This window comes from Schistocerca americana, chromosome 1 (genome assembly GCF_021461395.2).
Source record: "Schistocerca americana isolate TAMUIC-IGC-003095 chromosome 1, iqSchAmer2.1, whole genome shotgun sequence".
Classification (NCBI taxonomy): Eukaryota; Metazoa; Arthropoda; class Insecta; order Orthoptera; family Acrididae; genus Schistocerca; species Schistocerca americana.
The window spans coordinates 710,183,321-710,206,575 of NC_060119.1; the positions used below are offsets into that span (position 1 = coordinate 710,183,321).

Here is a 23,255-nt window from a genome sequence, read left to right on the forward strand (position 1 = left end):
AATTGTAGGTGGAGATGGAGAAAGGAAAGAAAAGGGAAGGAACTAATTGTATCAAGTGCATCGACACTTCAAGCGGAAACAGCGGCGACAAGTGAAAAAGTGTGGCAGACTGGGACTCGAACCAGGATCTTCTGTTTACTAGGCAGGTCCGTTAACCACTGTGCCATCTGGGACACAGTGTTTATCGCAAATGCGCGGCTTATTTTGCACACTCCCCAGCCAACTCACAATCCCACCTAGCGCCAGCTCTCCACAGTCTCCACCCGTGTCCTCCATGCTCGCTGATTTTAGATTCGAACTGTAGGTCGAACGTAAATGTGCATCACCACTGAAGGTTGTGGAGTCATTGCCCATCGAGGATGTCCGAAAGAACAGCTACCATGCGTTCCTATAACTGAATTGTCTCGAATGGCAATGAATCCATAACCCTCAATACTGACGCACGTTTGCGTTCTACCTACAGCGCGAATCTAACAGCAGCGAACATAAAGAACATAGACAGGTTTGTGGATAGGTGGTGCTGGGTGGGAATGTGAGTCGGTTCAGAGCGTGCCCTGATAATCAGTGCTGTGGTTAACGCAACTGCCTCGTGAGCAGGAAATCCTGGGTTCGAATCCCCGTCCGGCACACATTTTCAATTGTCACTGCTGATTCTGCATAAAGTCCCAATGCAGCTGATATCGCTAGTTGGTTTCGTTTCCTTTCCTTTCTTCCCCTCGACCTTCAATTTACATAACATGCATTACAAGTGCAGGTCTGGCGCGACTTCTGTTCTTTAAGACTTGACCGAAAAAACACACACACCAAGCATTCCTATAAGTCACTGTTGTTCTCACTCACAATAAACAAAAAACGGACACTTCTAAAGATGCGACATGACACAGAAGCACCCTATTTGCAGAGTAGTAAATAAATTTCGCTTTACTTCCAGGCATGCTAGTCTTTGGATTTGACCCCATTTAGGTGACTCACGACTAACTTTCGATGCTTATTTATACAAGAAGTTTCTCATTAGGCCTCGTGAAGCTGATTGAATCCCATTGCAAATCAAATGACAATTAAATCAAGACCCTAAGCTGTCGGCAGGCGATGATATACATCAACGGGGCAGCTGAAAATGTGTGCCCCGGCCGGGACTCGAACCCGGGATCTCCTGCTTACATGGCAGACACTCTATCCATCTGAGCCATCGAGGTCACAGAGGATAGTGCGACTGTAGGGATTTATCCCTTGCACACTCCCCGTGAGACCTATATTCCCAACTTAATGGCCACACACTACAATCGTAGTGCCCCTGCCTATTACATTCATTCTCGCGGCAGTCTGTCTTACCGAGTCCCGTAAGAGTTCGGGCAATGCGTGTGCATCCAGCACAGAAGAAGAAGGTAAATGGCCGGTTAGCCTTAACTGTATGAAGATGGTATCTGTTCTTTCACCAAATGGTAAAAACTCTGGACATCATCCCTGTAAAGTTTGATACCATATGGTAAAGTATTTGTATTAGAACTTACTCATGTTTCCCAATATTTGCATAATAATATGTGTATACTCTACAATGATAGGCCACATGTTTATCGATTCTATGACAGAATGTGGGGCAAACTGTTGGAGACAGTGCATGATTAAACAGCTTTACAAGTAAAACAATGCTCATTTTATCCAGACGCATGTTGACTGTTTGCACATACGCTGGTGTTTCAAACCTGTGTCACCATATCAGTACCAGGGGTGAACAGTAAGTCATAACTGTTACGCCATCGCCATGATAGCCCCTGCGGGCCGGCAACACATCTAACACCACAAAGGACCGAGGTTTTCTGTACCCAAGGCGTAAGCAATGGTAAACATCGGCTGTTTTGGAAACACACATTCCGCATACTACTTCCTGCAGAGGGAGTTCGACATGGCCTGCAGGAAGTATTACTACTTCGACATCTGACTGGCTGGCCAATACTATTTAAAGGCTAGAACCAGCACTGGACGTCATTTCATGCCGAATACCGACCTCGAGGACGTCTCCACAGAAGACTACGTCTTTGCCATCGGAACAGGACTTGGGATTAAGTGTATGTGTGTTACCACGGACTCTGGTGAGAACTTAGAAGTTATCTTTTGTTGCCTCTAGTAGGAAATTCTTTCTGGCTTTGTGATTGTGACTTTTTGTTGTTATTCAGTCATTTCCATGCAGACTCACGTAAATAAAAGATGTGTTGTAAAAACTTTCAAATTGCCAGTTACAACAATAACATTGTGAGGAGTACATTCACGAATCAAATCTAGTGTGTACTGTGACTACACATATAGTACATTGTCACTAGATGTGGTACTACACAGAGGATTTGGAAATACATTGTTGAAGTGACATAATTATATTTCCACAACAGAGCAGTTCTCAAGCTGCCAAAGCCATAATCACCGATCAATATCTATCAATAGCTATGGAACTTTCAAAATAATGGTTTGCAGGTATAGAGCAGTACAGTGCCTGTTGTTTTAAAATGGAGCAGATTATGTTCAGTGTTATGACGAGACAATACGAAATAGACGCACCAGAAGTTTTGCATGGTACATGAAGTCTAAAACAAAACTGCAGTGTGTCGGATCTTTTGTGAACAGGGTGTCGGAGCTGTACAACAGACATTCTTCGCGTCTACTCAAGGCACATCTCATGAATTAGGGTATCCGAGAACTACAGTGTGAAGAATTCCACATATGAGATCCAGATGGTGGAAATTATCGAGCAGTTTTTGCTGCTGACATATTATAATCAGCAACGAGTATCTTGCACCACGGCTATGATGGCGTTGGTTAGGAAATGCACACACCAAACGACATCTGATTCACACAGGCGGCAACCATCCGATCGCCCGACAGCAGCAGTAAAGCGAGACAGAGAAAAAAAAGGAATTCGAAATAATCTGTCGAAATATCTGAATTGTTTGTTTTAAATAACGCACTGTGGTGGGGTATTGTCACAATGTTTCCTTGTTCTTAATTAATAACAATATATGTCATAACTGTTCATCATACCATCCACGTGATGCAGAGCAGGTGACAGCATGATGTGATAGGCAACCTGCATACTGGATCAATGAGGTCGCTGCACTACTGTATTTTTAATATTACCTCCATCATCGGAGAGAAGGGAGTTTTAGGACTAATTCATGATAACCAACTTAACGCTCAAAGTTCTGTAACTTGTAGCATTATTGAACTAACTCAGTAGCAACTATACGAATCTTATCTAAGTTATTTTTGCTGAGCGAGAGTGTCTTAGATGGTACCAGACGTTACCACATTTTTTTTCTTTCACTTCTCTTGTCAACAGAATGAATAGCCGTCTATGGGAGCACATAAACCCTATCACATAAAGTATGTACGATCTGGACATTAATATGACATCTGTCAAGAGAAACTGTTGCTTCGGCATTCGATAGAGTGCCCTACATTTAATTTAATGTGGGAAAGGTGACACACATGCATAGATAATAAACACCTGTTGGTAATCTCTCAATCATCTGTAATACTCTCAGTAATTACATGTTATTTTTTACTAAATTGGCGTATATCAACCACCTAAAGTAACGAAGATCATTCACATTTGATGGGCTGTTCCTCATTTAAATACCATAATACTATCATAATGAGCAGAAATTTAGACCTTTATTACAACAGCCAAACAATGTGTGTGTTTTAGTATTCCGTGGAAGAAAGTCAAAGTAATTATTGTGATAATTCTACCCTTAACATTGTATACCTGACGCAAACACTACTCCGCTGCCGCAGCTAATGTGCAGTCCACTACGCACAGTAAGGTCTGTAACACTTGACGTGCAATATTGCGACAATCGATCTATGGAAGAAAGTCCTACATCGAAAAAAAAAAAAACTCAAAGCCACAGTGCAGTGCACAGTGCACAGGGTGCATTATACCCCGTCTTCGACGACAACTGAGGGGCTTTGTACCGAGTGCCGAAGATACGGTGCGTGCACTGTTGTTGAGAAGCACGTTCACACCCACCCACATCCATCCACTCACCCACCTACCTACACACACACACACACACACACACACACACACACACACACACACTCGCTGTACTACCGATAAGTCATGACTCATATTACAGTTTTAACTTTTTCATTTAATTTCATATACAAAAGTAATTCATCTTATAGAACGATCCTAGGCTTGTTTCACACAGTACTGCATCCTTTACGTACGTGTAAGGGGTTTCATTGGTAGACAATAGCATATGGGGTAAGGAGGGAGAGGCTATATGATTACAAGTAATAGCACCAGGTCACCTAGTCAACAGCGCGATACTCCTGTTCACAAGAATATTTTATTTGAATGACTGCAGTTCGCAGCGTGTCAATATCGCCATCTCACCTGACACTGAGTTACGGCAGGTGATAGTTGAAATATAGGAGCCGGTCGGTGTGGCCGAGCGGTTCTAGGCGCTTCAGTCTGGAACCGCGCGGCCGCTACGGTCGCAGTTTCAAATCCTGCCTCAGGCATGGATGTTCTTAGGTTAGTCAGATTTAAGTAGTTCTAAGTTCTAGGGGACTGATGACCTCATATGTTAAGTCCCATAGTGCTCAGAGCCATTTGAACCATTTTTTGAAACATAGGATGTTCCAGCTCACGAAAATACAGTGGTATCGCTTGTGCGACAGACTATTGTACATTGAGAATTCATTAATCAATGAGATCCAGCGCCGGCCACTGTTGCCGAGCGGTTCTAGGCGCTTCAGTCCGGAACTGCGCTGCTGCTACGGTCACAGGTTCGAATCCTGCCTCGGGCATGGATGTGTGTGTGATGCCCTTAGGATAGTTAGGTTTAAGTAGTTTTAAGTCTAGGTGACTGGTGACCTCATATGCTAAGTCCCGTAGTGCTTAGAGCCATTTGAAACATTTTTTGAGATCCGGCCAGACAACATCAGCATCGACATCAGTGTTTTCAGCAGCAGTAAGCGTCTTAGTACCTCAATAGTGTTTCCAGCAACATAGCACTTAAATTATGGATCATAAGACGACATATGCTGTAAAACAGCAAAATGTTGCAAAAACCCAGCGTTACATTATGCTGTATGTTTCGCTGCTGACGAGATACATCCATTAAGTGACGATGTGAAAAATGTGATCGATGACATCGTACAAGGTATTCTACGACATCCCAAGTATTTTGGCTGTAAGCTGGGTGATTTTATAGTAGAACATTAGAAGCAAAATTGATACTTACGACTCGTCTTATCTTAGACTGAAAAAAGCAAAAACATGTTTATTGCATTTATAGATTTAAATTGAAGCTTTCGTCAATGTTAATTGACTACATTATGTTAAATCATAAAGGTAACAGGGAGCGAAAAGTTATCTACAGCTTTTACAGAAACCAGACTTCGGTTACACGTTGAATGGCATGAAAAGCAAGCAGTGAGTCAGGGTTGCAGCCTGTCCCACGTTATTCTTACTTAGGACATCAGTAAATGAAACAAAGAAGAAAATTTAAAGGAAGGAAATTTAGTTCATGGAGAGCAAATCAAGTTTTGGAGCTTGCCAGTGCCATTGTAGTTGTGTCAAAGATGAAAAGGACGTTGCAGATCTGTTGAATGGGATGGACATCGCCTTGAAAAGAAGTTACCAGATGATATTAATAAAGGTAAAATTAGGGTAATGAAATGAAGTCGAAATACGAGAAGGAGTTAGAGAAGGAAATAAGTTACTAAAAGTAGTAGATGAGGACTGTTATTTCATAACAAAATAATTGGCAATATCACATGTATAGAAAAAATTGTAGAATAGCAACAGCAAGAAAAATGTTTTCTTTTCCTTGCGTAAAAGTGCAGTGTATCAACTACATTGTTAGGAAGTATTTTCTGGGGGGGGTTTGTGTGGAGTGTTGCCTTGCGTGCAATTGCAACATGCGTGGTACACAATGAATGGGATAGAAGCTTTTCAAATGTGATACTAAGAAAAATGTTGAAGATTGAGTGGGTATTTCGTATAACTAAAGAAGAGGTACTGAATCGAAATAGGAAGAAAAGAGGCTTATGGCACAATTTGGCTAAAATAAAGGTTAAGTTGAAAGTACATCAGGAAGTAGTTAATTTGGTAATGAAGGGAAGTGCGGAGTGGAATGGGGGGAGGGGACTAGGGTAAGAGGAATTCTAGATGGAAACCAATAGTAAGCAGATTCAAATGGATGTGAGTTGTATTAGAGACGCAGAGATGAAGAGGTTTACACAAAATATACTAGTGTAGAGTGCAGAAAATATTAGACGAATTATCTTTCTGGTTAACTCAACAGCAACTGACAATGACTTTGAATAGCTATTTCAGTTGTCTATTTTTTGCCAAAATATTAGTTTAACATACGAAGGTTGTTCAATAAATGATGCCTCCGTTTGTTTTACAGCTGTTAACATATATAGGAGAGTGTCGATTTAAAGTTCTTCGAATTTCATGACTTTCTGCCCCTGTGCGACCTTTCGGACAATTCTGACAGATGGCAAAGCCGTGCCACAGGAAATGGGGAGAGTGGAAAGTGAGTGCGTGTTGTGTGGATGTAAACACGGAGGTCCTGTGTCTCCCATGCGTGGTTGTTTTCGGATGGAAGCTCTTTAACTGATTTTCTTCTCTAGCGCCGGCACAGCGGTGTGTTGGTAGTCGGTTGAACAATCTATCACGCGGCAGGTATGAAATGCTTGAAATAAAATTTTTAACAATAAAATTCGATAAACGTGGTCGCATAAATCAGATCAAAGTAAAATAATAGTGCTCAATTCACAAGTTTGTAAAACTTAATACCTAGTCAATACAAGACAGCAAAATCACCTACCCATCTAAATACTCTTAGCTTTACTATAAGAAGGAGGACACAAAACAATATACCAACATACCACAAATAATTATGAAAGTTGTTAGGGAAAAGACGAATGAGGGAAAGGGGCTCACGAAGTCAACATCGACTTCCTAGCAGCTTCGCAGCAGGGTTCGATGCCATCATCCCCAGCTTGGTATCCAGAGGTAGTTTACTACTGAAGCGGGCTTTACAAGCCCGCACCATTCCTTTCCAAATGAATTCTTTCCTAATCTTCCTATATGTGTTGCACACTCTCAAGAGCCAATTCACTGGTGACTAGTTGTAAAACGCAAATACACTCCTGGAAATGGAAAAAAGAACACATTGACACCGGTGTGTCAGACCCACCATACTTGCTCCGGACACTGCGAGAGGGCTGTACAAGCAATGATCACACGCACGGCACAGCGGACACACCAGGAACCACGGTGTTGGCCGTCGAATGGCGCTAGCTGCGCAGCATTTGTGCACCGCCGCCGTCAGTGTCAGCCAGTTTGCCGTGGCATACGGAGCTCCATCGCAGTCTTTAACACTGGTAGCATGCCACGACAGCGTGGACGTGAACCGTATGTGCAGTTGACGGGGCGTATAGTGGGCATGCGGGAGGCCGGGTGGACGTACCGCCGAATTGCTCAACACGTGGGGCGTGAGGTCTCCACAGTACATCGATGTTGTCGCCAGTGGTCGGCGGAAGGTGCACGTGCCCGTCGACCTGGGACCGGACAGCAGCGACGCACGGATGCACGCCAAGACCGTAGGATCCTACGCAGTGCCGTAGGGGACCGCACCGCCACTTCCCAGCAAATTACGGACACTGTTGCTCCTGGGGTATCGGCGAGGACCATTCGCAACCGTCTCCATGAAGCTGGGCTACGGTCCCGCACACCGTTAGGCCGTCTTCCGCTCACGCCCCAACATCGTGCAGCCCGCCTCCAGTGGTGTCGCGGCAGGCGTGAATGGAGGGACGAATGGAGACGTGTCGTCTTCAGCGATGAGAGGCGCTTCTGCCTTGGTGCCAATGATGGTCGTATGCGTGTTTGGCGCCGTGCAGGTGAGCGCCACAATCAGGACTGCATACGACCGAGGCACACAGGGCCAACACCCGGCATCATGGTGTGGGGAGCGATCTCCTACACTGGCCGTACACCACTGGTGATCGTCGAGGGGACACTGAATAGTGCACGGTACATCCAAACCGTCATCGAACCCATCGTTCTACCATTCCTAGACCGGCAAGGGAACTTGCTGTTCCAACAGGACAATGCACGTCCGCATGTATCCCGTGCCACCCAACGTGCTCTAGACGGTGTAAGTCAACTACCCTGGCCACCAAGATCTCCGGATCTGTCCCCCATTGAGCATGTTTGGGACTGGATGAAGCGTCGTCTCACGCGGTCTGCACGCCCAGCACGAACGCTGGTCCAACTGAGGCGCCAGGTGGAAATGGCATGGCAAGCCGTTCCACAGGACTACATCCAGCATCTCTACGATCGTCTCCATGGGAGAATAGCAGCCTGCATTGCTGCGAAAGGTGGATATACACTGTACTAGTGCCGACATTGTGCATGCTCTGTTGCCTGTGTCTATGTGCCTGTGGTTCTGTCAGTGTGATCATGTGATGTATCTGACCCCAGGAATGTGTCAATAAAGTTTTCCCTTCCTGGGACAATGAATTCACGGTGTTCTTATTTCAATTTCCAGGAGTGTAGCATAGGGACCAACTCTGCAGGAACAAAGATCTTAGGACATTAAGCATTCCTCGCTTTACAATATAAGACATCATTCCTTAACGTATAAGACCTATCGCCTCCACCATTGGTCAGCTTGTGCCTGATTTGTCATGACTCGTTATTTTCCTATTACCTAGCGAGGCATCTAAATAACACGGGAAAATCTCCTAAGACAGAATTGACCACCTGAGCGCCTTTGGCTTGCTCCTCTAACTTCTTTGAACTATCATCCTCAGGGTCGCATCCTACTCAGTCGATCACCAATCACATTATCAGTCTTCCTTATATGCCTTACTTCGTACTGAAATGCTAATATCCGGTTAGCCCACTTTGCTGATCTCCCTGTACACCTACGTCTTGCCGATACAAGGCTTAAAGCCGGGACGTCAGTTATGTGTTGGGATGGTCTGTGCTGTGCTGGTGGTGATGGTTTGTGGGATAGAGGTGCTTGACGACGAGATTATCAGTGCCCGTACAAAAACTAGCAGAAAAGAATGTGGTTAAAATGTAGAAGATGCTATAAAAGAAATAAAAAGCGTCTGACATACGATTACACTCACTCTCTCCTAGTCGCGCCCTTGATCATGTGCAGAATCACACACGCACACATCAGTAAGTTAGCGTTAAAAGTGGGCAGTAGTTCCAAAAATTTAAATTAAAACACAAGCAACACATGAGGAAAACTAAAATAGATTCACAGGAATACGTGACTAGTTGATTACTCACAAAAAAGTATGAATGAGCCAGCCACCCTGATAACAAAAGTCGCACTAGGGATCAAGTCTTACCCTGCACAGAACCTTGTAAGCCGTACCACATTCGTGTCACTGTCGTTTGAAATAGAAGGCAAATCGGAAGACAAATGAGCTGCTGCCGTTTTGTCTTTAAAACTGTGGCACACCATGATCTGTACGCCACAAGCGCCACACGTTTGAGGGCCCTCTCGCCGGTCTGCGACAAGTAATAGTTTTAATAATTTATGTGCGTACCCGAGATTTGGATCTCCTGCGCAACAGATGCGTCATTGTGATCAAATTATATCAAATTCGATTCCATGGCAGTGGTTGTGCTCCACGACCACGATGTAATCCAGGACAGAAAGAAGGTCACCATCGGTCGTAATGTTACCCGTCTTTTTTTAATTGCAGATATAGATTTCAGCTAACAGATAAGCTACCAGCAGAGCAAATGATACAATAATCAGATACAGAAACAGCGCACTGATCAAAATCCATGTCACAGTTTTACACGATTCCAATTCCATAAATAGATAACATCACTTGTAATTATGACAACACATTTTCCAATATAACTTAGTCACGTACAAGCATTAGTCCAACTGAGGCCACTGTTTACTGTTCCACACAGATAACCTCGGTTTACGCCGTACTGGACAGCCAGCCCCCTCTGTTTTATTGCCCATATGCAAAAGATTGGGTTAAGATAAATTTTTTATACTTAAAAATAACATGAATTCAAATAACAATTATTATAAAACACGGTTTTGTCCAGAGTCATAGAGATTCAAAACATCATTACAACAAGACTTACATTACGTCACGCCAAAGACCTTGCGGCAGCGATATCACCGGTTCCCTTCCGATCGTCAGAGATAAATGCTGTCGGGCATGGCTAGAACTTGGATGGCTGACCGTTAGGGTTTACCGAGTGCTGTTGGCGAGCGGGATGGACTCAGACCTTGTGAGGCTAATTGAGGAGCTACTGGTCTGAGAAGTAGCGGCTCTGGTCACAAAAGCTGACTACGGTCAGGAATGCGGTGTGCTGACCAAATACCCATCCACATCTACATCCAGCGCCTATCGGCTGAGAATGACACGGCGGTCGGTCGTTGGATCTCCGAGCCTGTTCGGACGGAGTTTAACATTAAGCCATACGGGACAGCCAAAGCTCTCTATTTTATAGCTCATATATAAAGAATTGGGTTAAGATAAAAACGTTTATACATAAAAACACAGTGAAGTCAAGTAACAGTTACAATAAAATACAATTTTTGTCTGTAAGCATAGATATTCAAAAATCCTTACCCAAGAGTTTCATTATACTTAATCGCTTATGGTGAGGTACACTGGAACATTAAAACTTTATTTCCTTAAAACGCTGAACAGGGTTAACAAAACTTATAATTTACCGTCCTTTACTTAATTCTGTAGTCCAAATCTAAACCATAATCTCCAATATATTTCTACAGAGATACAGTGTGATGGAGTTTTGAAACCAGTGTCTTAGCTGCATCGCAAAGGTGACGTACAGTAAATTGTTGATAAGATGTTCATAAATCAGTTTCAGGTAAAAAAAAAAAAACTGTATTACAAAATGTACAATCTATAATTGCTGGAAATACGGCTTAGATTTTTGTTTATACCATTTGTAATCGTTTGGTATACTGTCAACGTTACTACATAGAAGTGAATCAGCTAGGCTCAATGCATCTCTCCGAAATCCCTCCTCCAAACATCCACGCACAGAAACACGCTCCTATGCACAACACCGGATGCTACATTCCCATGATACCCCTATCCATTGCAGCCTGCATCCGCTCCTCACTTCATTCATCTATGTCTCCATTTTAATCAACCAACACGTCAGTTTTTCATCTTTTAACTTATACAACTGTCCTTTTGCCTTTATATGTGTGAAACATCCATTTTCCATTCATCTGCGTATATATTTTAATTAATCAACAAATCAGCCTTTTATACCTTGACTTAACGCGACTGACCACCTGTCTTTCTACTGTGTAATACGTTTCATATTTCCTACCACCATGTCCTATTTTGTAATACGTTCTAAAATTTTTACTATCATGTGACTGAAGCGCAGCAACGTATATTCGCTGACAGCCTAACATCCACCAATATGCGGTAGGGGGATAAAATAACAATAAAGGACGAAAAAAAAAAGAAATAGGTTGAATAGATCCCACCTGCGTTATCATCACGCCTTCTATCAAGAAGGTAGTTTTCGAAAAGCTCCTACGCAAGGGTGCTTCTCATTGCCACTTGCTCGTTGAGCAAGATTGTGCAAGGAAATTTCTGATGGCAAAGATTTCCATCTTCTCCAGCAAATCCAAAAAATCTGCCTTCTCAGCTCTAAGAAGCAATTTTAGCTGCGAGGTCAAATCCGGAACACTGTGTCAGCTGTTATTCAGGTGGGTGTAAAAATTAGATTTATCAGTCACATCTTTCCTTTCCAGCGTTATATCCTCACGGACTCTGGCCTCGAGCCTTATCCCAGTCTGGCCCACATAACAGATCTTACAGTTTGAACACTCCAATCTGTATACACCTCATTAGTGGACGGTGTCAGTTGTTTTGCATATTATGTAATAATAAACAATCATATTTGTTCACGGTCGGAAAAGGTACATCAACTTTATAATAACTAATGCCACTCTCGGGCTAACAGTACCCCGTTAAGGTAACATAACAAATTTCTTATTGTTGTCTCTTACTGTATTGTACACATGTCATGTATTTTGCTCCACTTTTTGCAGTTTTGTTGTAAATATTAGTTACATAATTCCGTGAATAATTACTGGCTTGTGCGATGTAATTGATAACGTCTAACTCTGATTTCGTTCAGTTTCTAATAGTGAAAGTTTACAAAGGCGACTGATTGCAAAATTTAAAAAAAAACATATTGTTTTTTGGATATAACACAATCTGTACATCTGTCTTTCCAGAAAATACCAGTGACATGTTTCCCATTCCCTTTACTAATTTTTAAATCTAGAAGATTTGTAGAACTATTATTACCTACTTCACTTGTGAACTTCATTTCCTCATGTAAATTGTCGAACTGCGGAATACTTGAGTTAATGTCATGTTCATAACTTTTTATCAACAAAAGCATACCATCTACATACTTGATGTGATGAACAATTTTAAGTGCCATTGGAGGGATTATCACGAAAAACATTGTTTTCCAAGCAGTTAAAAAACAGTCTGCTAACAAGCCAAAAATCTAACTTCCCGTGCATAGCCCATCTTTTTATAGGTATGCTTCCTCACTTAATACAGAATTCATGATTAGTCCTGAAGTGACTGGAACGATGGAAGTTCCTCGTCGATACCCGTGACCGGACCAGGGACCTCCCAGGGAGAATTATAGTACTCAGCCAACTAGACCACCACCGTGGCTAGACCACAGACCAATGAAATGTGTTTCGTGGTCTTAATGCTGCATCGACGTCTCTTCTCCTAGGAGAACACTATCTCCAAGCAGTTCTGTGGAACTTACACAGTCCAGCGGTAGCAGTTTTATACTGCGATGGAAGTACACCTCAGCTTCCATGGTACAGGTGGTTGTTTCTTCGCCAAGGGAGCTGCAGCTTGCAGGTTATTTCGATAGCATTACTGACTTCACATATTCCTCTATGAATTGTGTCTTTGCCAGAGTAACTGTCAGTTATCAGCTAGGATATGCCGTACTAACTGAACAGTGCCACAGTCGTCCGAGGCAGAGCAGCGTGAATTTCCATTTTTGCATGGACATCACAGATAAGTGCTACCGAAAACGTCTGGGATGTCGTCGTGAGCCCACTCAACGTCTGATGTTCCTATGTCCACCGAAGTGCACATGTTTTAATGCCGGAGCGGCGACTCATCCTGATTTAGGTTTTCCGTGATTTCCCTAAATATCTCCAGGCAAATGCCGGGATGGTTCCTTTGAAAGGGCATGGCCAACTACCTTTCCCATCCTTCCCTCATCCAATTAGACCGATGACCTCGCTGTTTGGTCTCTTCCCCCCAAACAACCCAACCCCCCGGAGCGGCGACTGATCTTCATGCTCTGCTTGGTCGGTGTGACACACCACTTCCTCTGTAATTAGCGCTTACAGAGCACACAGCCTATGAAAGTCTTCCAACAATATTTCATCAGCTCCTCGTCTCTATCGACCCAGAAAACACGGCCGTATTAATTCCAGACACGCGCAGTTTATAAGGAAATATTTGAAACGTTATGAGCGAAACAAAGGATTAGCAACGCTAGCTTAATTGAGAACAAATTAACTTTCTGTGAGCCGTAATGCAATTTACGCGAGGTTTATTAAGCCCCACGGAATTAAGAGCAGGACGTAAGCAGGAAACTCGGCTTACGGCGTACAATGGTTCATTGTTATGCCGCGCACTAATGGAACCGCTGCACTGCCGGTTAATTTAATTTGGGACGGAAAGGAAGTGTCAGGCACACTCTGAAGATGACACTTCCACAAATAACGCTATGGAAGGCCATTACGGCGGGGGAGGAGTGTTCATCTCAAATGCGGCGTACTATTACCGTCCCGTGGGCGGTCGCAGTTCAGTTCATTATGGTGTCCTCTGAAAGTCAATTTCGCTTCTTCCCACTTATTAGAGGAAAATAAAGATCGGTAGAGTAGTCCAGATCTAAAACAAAACCCTCCAACTGCTGAACGTAACGAAGAAACTAGAAACCGAGATGAGATGGACGTGTACTGTGTAAAAGTCTACGCTCTAAAAAAAAAAAAAATAAAAAAAAATAAATAAAAATAAAAATAAAAATGAAAAAAGAAAAAGATTCTCAAGATACGATGAGCAGTACTAATTATCGCTTACGAGAGCTGAGGAAAGCTGCCACAGATCAGCACTACCTGCACGGTTACACGATACACAGAACCAAACTTGCAGCATTAACACTGGCACCCTGTATGTTCAACAAGAGCTGAGAGAATTTGGAATATAAAAGTATCAACTGTATCAACTTCTTAGACTTTAGAACAAAATCAATATTTTAAGATTTACAGAAAACCAACAGCTACTTAAGTGTACATCAAGAGCATAAGAAGGCGTATTTCAGGTATAAATTAAACTGTCCACATAAAATTTCATTTGAACCACTTCAACAGCGTAAAGAAATTTATACAATTAAAACCGCAGCTTCAGTGGATACAACACTCTCACGATACATAAACTATTTAAAAAACTAAAAAAAGAACTGCATCAGGCAATAAAGCTTCACATCAGACAAAACGAGCAATCTGTTTGGAAGTCTACAAATAAAGATATGCTCCCACATAAACAACAAACCTGAGTTGCTAGCCGTTCGCAACTTAAAGAAGAACAGCTCCCCCTCCCCCCAAACAAAATATCAAGCTTGTACATATTCGGATGACAAAGTTTCCACTTTTAGTATATATGGAAATTGGGAGAAGCTTCGAGTCCAATTTCAAAGAGCATGTAGATGTCATGCGGCTGAACAACATATCAAAATTCACATTTCCAATGCACACAACTCTCAACAAACATGGTGCAGAAAGCATCGAAGATTGTATCCCGACAGTGTACGATGCCTCATGAATCTAATCCAAGAAACAGAAATATATCAGAATTAATCAGAGGCTCAAGAGGTGGCTACAGGGGTAGCGGGGGTTGTGTGGAGGGGACTGGGCAGTTCTTTAGTTCTGGTCTTGGGAAAGAACAAAAAATGGATGCAGGTCAATCACAGGACGAAGATAGTACTAGGAAGCACAGGTAAATTGTCGTAGCTGTTCTGGGAAAGAACCAGAGCTCCAAGCGCTAATAGAGACCACTGAAGCTGAAATCGTTACAGTACTAAACCTGCCAAAGCAGGAAATAAATTCAGATGAAATTATTACAAAAATCCTAAAGGTGTCCAGAAAGGATAAATTATATACAACTGCTGTTATAAATAGTTTATTTTGTAACAAAATTGAAATAACTGTGAGTTAGTATTGGTACAGGCTATACTTGACAAACGGAATAAATTAAGAACTGGTTCCTTTTGATGAACCCTGACGCTGATGATATAGTTGCTCAAACGTTTAAAGAAAACTTGAATAAGACTCAAATTGGTACGCTACTCACATGGTTATAGTTGATGATGGCTTCAATCTACCCTCGACATGTTGGCGAAAATACATGTTGAAAGCCGGTAGTCGGCATAAAACATCATCAGAAATTGTACATCATGCTTTCTCTGAAAATTATTTTGAGCAGTTAGTTCAGGAGCCCACTAGAAGTGTTTACCATTACAGGGATTCGTGATTACAGAGTTTTTGTGGCGATACTGAATACTGGGGAAAATATATCTGTTTAAAAAAGCAGGTAAAAATTCACTTGACGCCTTCTTAAGATAAAGTCTACATTCCTTCCGAACTATGCAAGCGTAGAGCAGATGTAGCTCAATTTCAAGGAAATGGTGTCGACAGCAATTGAAAGATTAATGCCAAATACTTTAATGAGATGCGGAACTGATCCCCCATGGTAAACTAAACAGATCAGAACACTGATATAGGAGCAACGAGAAAAGTATGCCAAATACAAAAGAACGCGAAATTCGCAAGATTAGCGATGTTTTACAAAAGCTCGAAATTCAGCGCGGATTTAAATGTGAGATGCTTTTAATTGGTTCCACAGCGAAATTCCGTCTCGAAGTATGGATGATAATCCAAAGAGATTCTGATCGTATGTAAAGAACATCAGCGGCAAGACAAAATCAATACCTTCATTGCACGATAGTGATGATAATGTTACCGATGACAGTGCTAATAAATCTAACTACTAAATACGTTTCCGATATTCATTCACCAAAGGCGACGAAGTAAATATTCCAGAATTCGAACCAAGAACTGCAGCAAGCACGGGAAACCCAAAATCAGATATCGTTGGAGTAGTGCATCAACTGAAATCACTTAAGCCAGAGAAGTCTCCCTGTACAGACCGTATACAAATTAGGTTCCTTTCAGAATATGCTGATGCAATAATTCCATGTTTAGCAATAACATAGAACCGCTCGCTCGAAGAAAGAGCTGTATCTAAAGACTGGGAAGTTGCGCAAGTGACACCAATACTCAGAATTCGCTTAATTAGAGACCCATATCGCTGTCGGCGATTTATAGTAGGATCCTCGAATACATACTGAGTTCAAACATCACGGATTACCTCGAGGAAAAAGATTTCTTGACACACAGTCAGCACGGATTCAGAAAATATCATTCTTGTGCAACAAAATTGCCTCTTTATTCTCATGAACTAACCAGTGTTATCGAAAAGTGATCTCAAACTGACTCAGTATTTCCAGAAGGCGTTTTATGCCGTTCCTCACAATCGACTTCTAATCAAATTGCCTGCCAATGGACCATAGCGTCAGTTGTGTGACTGTATTAGTCATTTTATATCAGAAAGGTCACAGTTCGTAGTGACTGGCGGAAAATCATCGAGTAAAATAGAAGCAATGTCTGGCGTTCCCAAAGAAAGTCTTATAGGCCCTCTGCTGTTACTCATCAGCATAAACAAGTTAAGAGACAATCTGAGCAGCTCGCTTAGATTGTTCGCAGATGATGCTATAATTTACGGTATTATAAAGTGATCAAGTGATCAAAACAAATTAAAAAACGATTTAGACAAGATGCGCAAAGTGGCAATTGACTCTAAATTATGAAAATTGTGGAGTTGTCCGTACTGGTACTAATAGAAATCCGTTAAATTTCAGTTACATGACAAATCACTTAAATCTAGAGGCTTTTAATTCAACTAAATCCCTGGTGACAACAATTATGACCAATTTAAACCGTTGTCGGGAAAACAAACTAAAGGCTGCATTATATTGGCAAAACACTTAGAAGATGTAACAGATCCACTGAAGAGCTGCCTACACTACCTTTGTCCATCCGATGCTACAGTGTTGCTGTACGGTGTGGGATCTTTACCACATCGAATTGACGGAGGACATAGAAAAAGTTCAAGGACGGGCAACCCGTTTTGAATTATCGCGAAATAGGGGGAGTGTGTTACAGATAAGATACCCGACTTGGTGTGGCAATCATTAAATAAAATGGCTTACCGTTGTGGCCAGGTCTTTCCACGAAAATTTATTCTGCAGCTTTCTTTCCTGAATGCGAAAATATTCTGTTGACGTCCATCTACATAGGGAAAAATGATCATCGTAATGAAATAAGAGAAATCAGAGCTCACACGGAAAGATTAAGTGTTAGTTTTCCCCGCGAGGTGTTACAGAGTGAAACGGTACAGGAATAGTGTGGAAGTGGTTCGATCGACCCTCTGCCAGGCACTGAAATGTGAACTGGAGAATAGTTATATAGACGTAGATGTACATAAAAGAAAATCAACACATCATCTCCTCAAACGAAAAGATTAAGTCAGCCAATGTAGCCTTTCAACAAAATTTTAATCACCTGTTTTCTAGTTGATATATAAATAAACACTCGTACCTTAGACAAAAACAACATGCAGGCACTAAACTAACACGAAAAACTATACTAAAACGTAACAGCCTGCTTAGTTATACGTTAATGCAACAATTAAAATAACTTAAACTTTCATCTAGCTACCATAGTCTATGTTAAGTTAATGCCCATTGCCGTAATATTTATTTATCCACAAAAAATGGCTCAAATGGCTCTGATCGCTATGGGACTTAACTGCTGTGGTCATCAGTCCCCTAGAACTTAAAACTACTTAAACCTAACTAACCTAAGGACATCACACACATCCATGCCCGAGGCAGGATTCGAACCTGCGACCGTAGCGGTCGCGCGGTTCCAGACTGTAGCGCCTAGAACCGCTCGGCCACTCCGGCCGGCTATTTATCCACACTTGTTCTCATAATTTATTCGGTTTCTTACCACATTTACGCAATATTTATTTTCCGCAACATTTCTAAGAAACTGGTTTCATTATTTGTTATTGAATCTGTAACCAGTGTTCATACAATGTAAACTGCATGTAATGAAATATTTATACATTGCAAATTTTCTGCCGTCAAATCGATGTGCATATTAATGTCTCTGAGTGAGACATTCTTTGGTACTGCTTATCTGTGATGTTGCCATATTTGTGTAGAGTCTATCACGTGGCAAAAACTGTTACGTGTATGTGTGATGCTCTACGGTATGTGCCTTTTTATACATCAAAAACTGCTTCATACATTTTTCACTATTCTGTAATCACAAGCATTCAACAGTGCTCCATAATAGCGCGGGAACGTCGACGTATGTAACCTAAACTCAAATAGGTCTGCCTTGCAGATTATTTTACATGTTTTCTATTGTCATTAGGTACAGTTACCATTAAATAGGTTGTTTTCATATCGTTCTTTGCTGTAGGGCACCATCACCCCGTTGAATGACCACCACAAGGGAGAAGATCAGTCAGTAACTAACGTAAACAAGAAAAACGTAATATAAATGCGAACTGCCGTCTGAAAATGAACCTGTCTGTTCGATGCCGGTAATGGTGCTATTTGTGTTCAGTAAAAATATTAATTAACGGTGGCCAGTTGCTTTTCTTTTTTTGTACATTTCATATCCCTACAAATGATTACAGCCGAGTATTTTTCTTCTTGTTCGTTTCTCTGTGGGGTCAACCCTGTTATGTGGGTTTTGGCAGTGTTAGTGGCACTTGGTGGCCGGATGACGTTCCTGCCGCCTGAACACTCCACCCGGGATGGAATCTTTGCACCACATCTGTGTGCTTTTGGTAGTATCTCATGTTCAAGTGTGAGGGCGTCTTCTACATGGGTCTAAGGCGCTACAGTCGTGTACTGTGCGGCTGGTGCCAGCGGAGGTTCGAGTACTCCCTCGGGCATGGGTGTGTGTGTGTGTGTGTGTGTGTGTTTGTCCTTAGGATAATTTAGGTTAAGTCGTGTGTAAGCTTAGGGACTAATGACCTTAGCGGTTACGTCCCATATGATTTCACACACATTTTTTTGAACTTCTACATATTTGCGTAGCGTATATTACGAGGGACGTGATTACAATCTCGTTATTCGCCTAGTTGGATGTGGGAAACCGCCTAAAAACCACATCCAGATTGGCCAGCTCAGGAGTGCGCGTCGTTAATGCGCGAGACGGGCTGGATATGCGACCTGCTGGCCTTCCGAATACCGGCAACGACGTGTTAACGCTCGCCGTAGCCAGTCCTGGCGTGTTTGCGGATTCGGATATGTATGAGCTGGGTTATTTTAATTGCAACTCATTGACCTTGTACTCAAAGAATACTATTTTTTGCGTTTTGTGCAGACAGTAACTTTACATTCTTAAAATTTAAAACAATTGGCAATTTTTGCACCGGTGTGAGATCTTTTTAAGATACAGTGACTCACAAAAGTATTCGGCCACCAGTGCTACGTTTTATTTTTACTTCATTATATACAGGCATCACATATTACAGGAGTAGTCTCGGCACAAAATGGTATAGGACTATGTAATAAATAACAGAACAGCATTTTCTTATTTGCAAACTAAACTCAAACAACATAAACAATAATACATAAAGGTACATGACCGCTATCACAGCGACAAAAGTTTTCGGGCGGCAAGTATAACAATCACCACCTTGTACATTTTAATATCTTGTATGCAGTCCTTTTTGCTTAATCACTCGTACCAAGCGTTTAGGCATGCTGTGAACGAGCTTTCGCATATAATCAACACTTATTTGTCGCCATTCCTCCAGTATTCGTTCCCTTAAAGCTTGTTTTGATGTCACTGGCGTTTGTCGTACTTTTCGCTTCAATTCACTCCAAATACTTTCTATTGGATTCAAGTCTGGACTCTGTGGAGGCAATTATACAGCGTCCATAGTCTTACGATATCCGCTTTATGCTTCGGATCATTGTCTTGATACAATTTGAACTTCCTCGAAAGTCTGAAACTTCTAGCACTTTGCGGTAAGTTCCCTTTTAGGATGTTCAGAGTCTTATGCTTGTCCGTTGTATCTTCGATGGTTGCTAATTCGCCTATCCCAGATGACGACATGGAACCCCAAATCATGACACCTCCACCAACGTGTTCAACTGTGGGTTGCAGGTGCTTCGATTGACATTCTTCACGTGGTTTTCTCCAAGTCATGGGTCTTCCGTTTGAGGAGAACGTCTACACTTGACATTCATCGACGAAAATTACTTCATCCCACCAACTGACACATTTATCTACGTGCTACTTCGCGAAGTCCAGTTGTTGCTTTTTATTCCTCACATTTATCATCGGCTACTTCCTGCTTACTCGACCCTTATACTCCTCTCGTCTGATAATTCGTCGGACTGTTTCAGGGTGCGCGTCCTTTCCATATTCCTGCTGCACTGCGGCAGCAATTTTCGTTGCCGACAATCTTGATTTGTTTTAATTATTCTTATTACTCCAATTTCCTCTCTTGTACTCAGCTTCTTTGGTCGTCCTTGTTTTGGTTTATCTTCCATTCTATCTTCTCTGTTGAATCTTTGTATAATGTCGCCTACAGTACTCTTACTCATTTGTAACAATGCGGCAATCTGTCTTTCCGAACGTCCTTGAGCGTGATGGAAAATAACAAATTGTCTCTTTTAAAATAACGTGTTGTTTCCTTTCCGCTCCATAGTACTGTGCACCATGCGTATTAACAACACGGAAACGCAGCACAGAATGAACCCGCTCGGTCTACAGCTAGCACCACCGCCGCCTGTACTATATGTGCCCGAATAATAAAGTGACTGCATGTTGTGGTGTCTTATAACGCAAATATACTTTGCACGTAGTTAACTGTATTATACAGCGACCTGCTTGTGGTACATTGTCAGACAATATTCACACTACAGAATGGACCAGCAATTGCTTCTCGTGGGTCTCAAATGTTCTAAGAGAACTTCACATTTCAAGAACAGTGAGGATGGTCAAATACTTTTGTGATGCGCTGTATGCCGGGATATTTGTGCATCTATTTTTAGATTGATCGTACTTCGTTCCAGATAACAGCACCACGTACAAAATATCTGAACTTACTATTAGTATTCAATCTGGAACCGAACGACCGCTACGGTCGCAGGATCGAAACCTGACTCAGGCATGATTGTGTGTGATGTCTTTAGGCTAGTTAGGTTTAAGTAGTTCTAAGTTTTAGGGGACTGATGACCTCAGATGTTAAGTCCCATAGTGCTCAGAGCCATTTGAGCCATTGCTATTAATAGTCCAGATTTAGCCTTCACTCTGCAGTGGAATATCCACTGAATTGAAACTTGCTTGCAAATTAAAACTGTGTGATGTACCGGAACTAGAACCTGGAACCGTTGCCTCCGCAGGGAAAAGCCCTAGCGACCCTTTTTTCCATCTGTTTCTTCGCCGTCTTTCTTCTGCGGGAAGACGAGTTCTTTGGGGACGTCAAATGACGTCTCTCAAAGTCTAACGATGAAAACTTCGCCCAGTTATTCGTATTGCAAAGAGTTGCACTGTTCCCTGACTGAACGCGCTGGGCTACTGCATCGGCAACAGCTGAGAGGGAAACTTTCCCAGATATAAATAAACGATCTATATTAAACTTCGCGGGTTTGTGAAGGGATCAAAATAATGCAACTTTTTTTTTTTGGTTTGCACCCAGTTTCACTTTCAAGGGTTAAAATGCATCTGGAAAGGTAATTTGGAATATTAAATTTAGATGGAATATCTTCGAAACCATGAGACAAAAAAGAACATGTTTTATATAAAGTTTGAAATATGATTAATGTTCTTGAAAAGTGTATAATCCATTTTTGCAATAGTTCGAAATTTTGGATAATGTATCACAACCATTAATTAAAGTTGAAAAATAAAAACTTTAATTACAACACAAATTACACAAGTTTTTACATCACTCCCCTCCATGTCCAATAAGGCTGTCTTCTGAAATACGAATTCTGGAAAATATACTGTACACAATGCGCTGTCGGATTATTTTCAACATACGTAATTAGGATAGCTAAAATTTCTTTAATATTCCAGTTTTTTGTTTAATTTATGTTTGTTGTATTCATGTCTTTGTTTTTGGTTTCCCTTTTTTAGTTTACCATTTCACATACTTGTACTTTGTTAATTGAAAATAATGAGTCATTGTTATTATACAAAATCGTAACAATAATGATAATCTGTAAATAAATGTTTAAAACATAACGTTTTTGCACTATGCACACAAAATAAACGAAATTTCTTTACATATTACACGCGACGGACAACACAGTATAAATAAAAATATAGAATAATTTGAAATTATGGTGGGTGTTCCTCTAAATATCCTGATGTGTGTCAGGCATATATCGGAACATTGAAAATCTTTGACGAAGAGAACTGATTATGTGCTAGTGGCTACAGCTTGATTACATTGTTTCTCAAGTGGAGATTGACACCATAATCATTCAGCAGAACTAGATTTGAAAATTTTCTCACAAAGTTCTTCCAACATCGAAACTGTATACGTCCAACTGCCGTACTTGTCCCGTCGAGTTTTTTGGGATCACCAGATGAATAAATTCCTTGACTTAGATACCAGAGTCGAAACCGTCCTTTCACACTGACCACCCCAAGAAGCTAACTATAACACATATTTTTTTTCCTTTCAGTGGAAAAGAAAACGTCTGTACAACAGATTTTGATGTAGTCAGACTGTATTATACCAGATTTAGATGCAGTAACAGTAACATTCAGGGATTATGAAAAAGATTATGGAATTCACAGTCCAAACTCTCAATTAGTTTCTTTTAAAACTGAGGATGGTCAGTGTGAAAAAACCAGTCTGAACGTCGTATTTGAGGACAAGGAACTTGTTCAGCTTTTGATCTCAAAATTCTAGACGGGGCATATACCGATTTTGATGTTGGAAGAACTTCGTGGGGAAATTTTCAGGTCTAGTTTTGA

General features: G+C 41.6%; 1 non-coding gene across 1 annotated transcript; it reads right to left on the minus strand.

Annotated features, from left to right (window-relative positions):
- Positions 1-1,122: 1,122 nt before the first annotated feature.
- Trnat-ugu lies at positions 1,123-1,196 on the minus strand. Its single transcript has one exon. It is a non-coding gene; the product is annotated as a tRNA-Thr (tRNA).
- Positions 1,197-23,255: the final 22,059 nt, after the last annotated feature.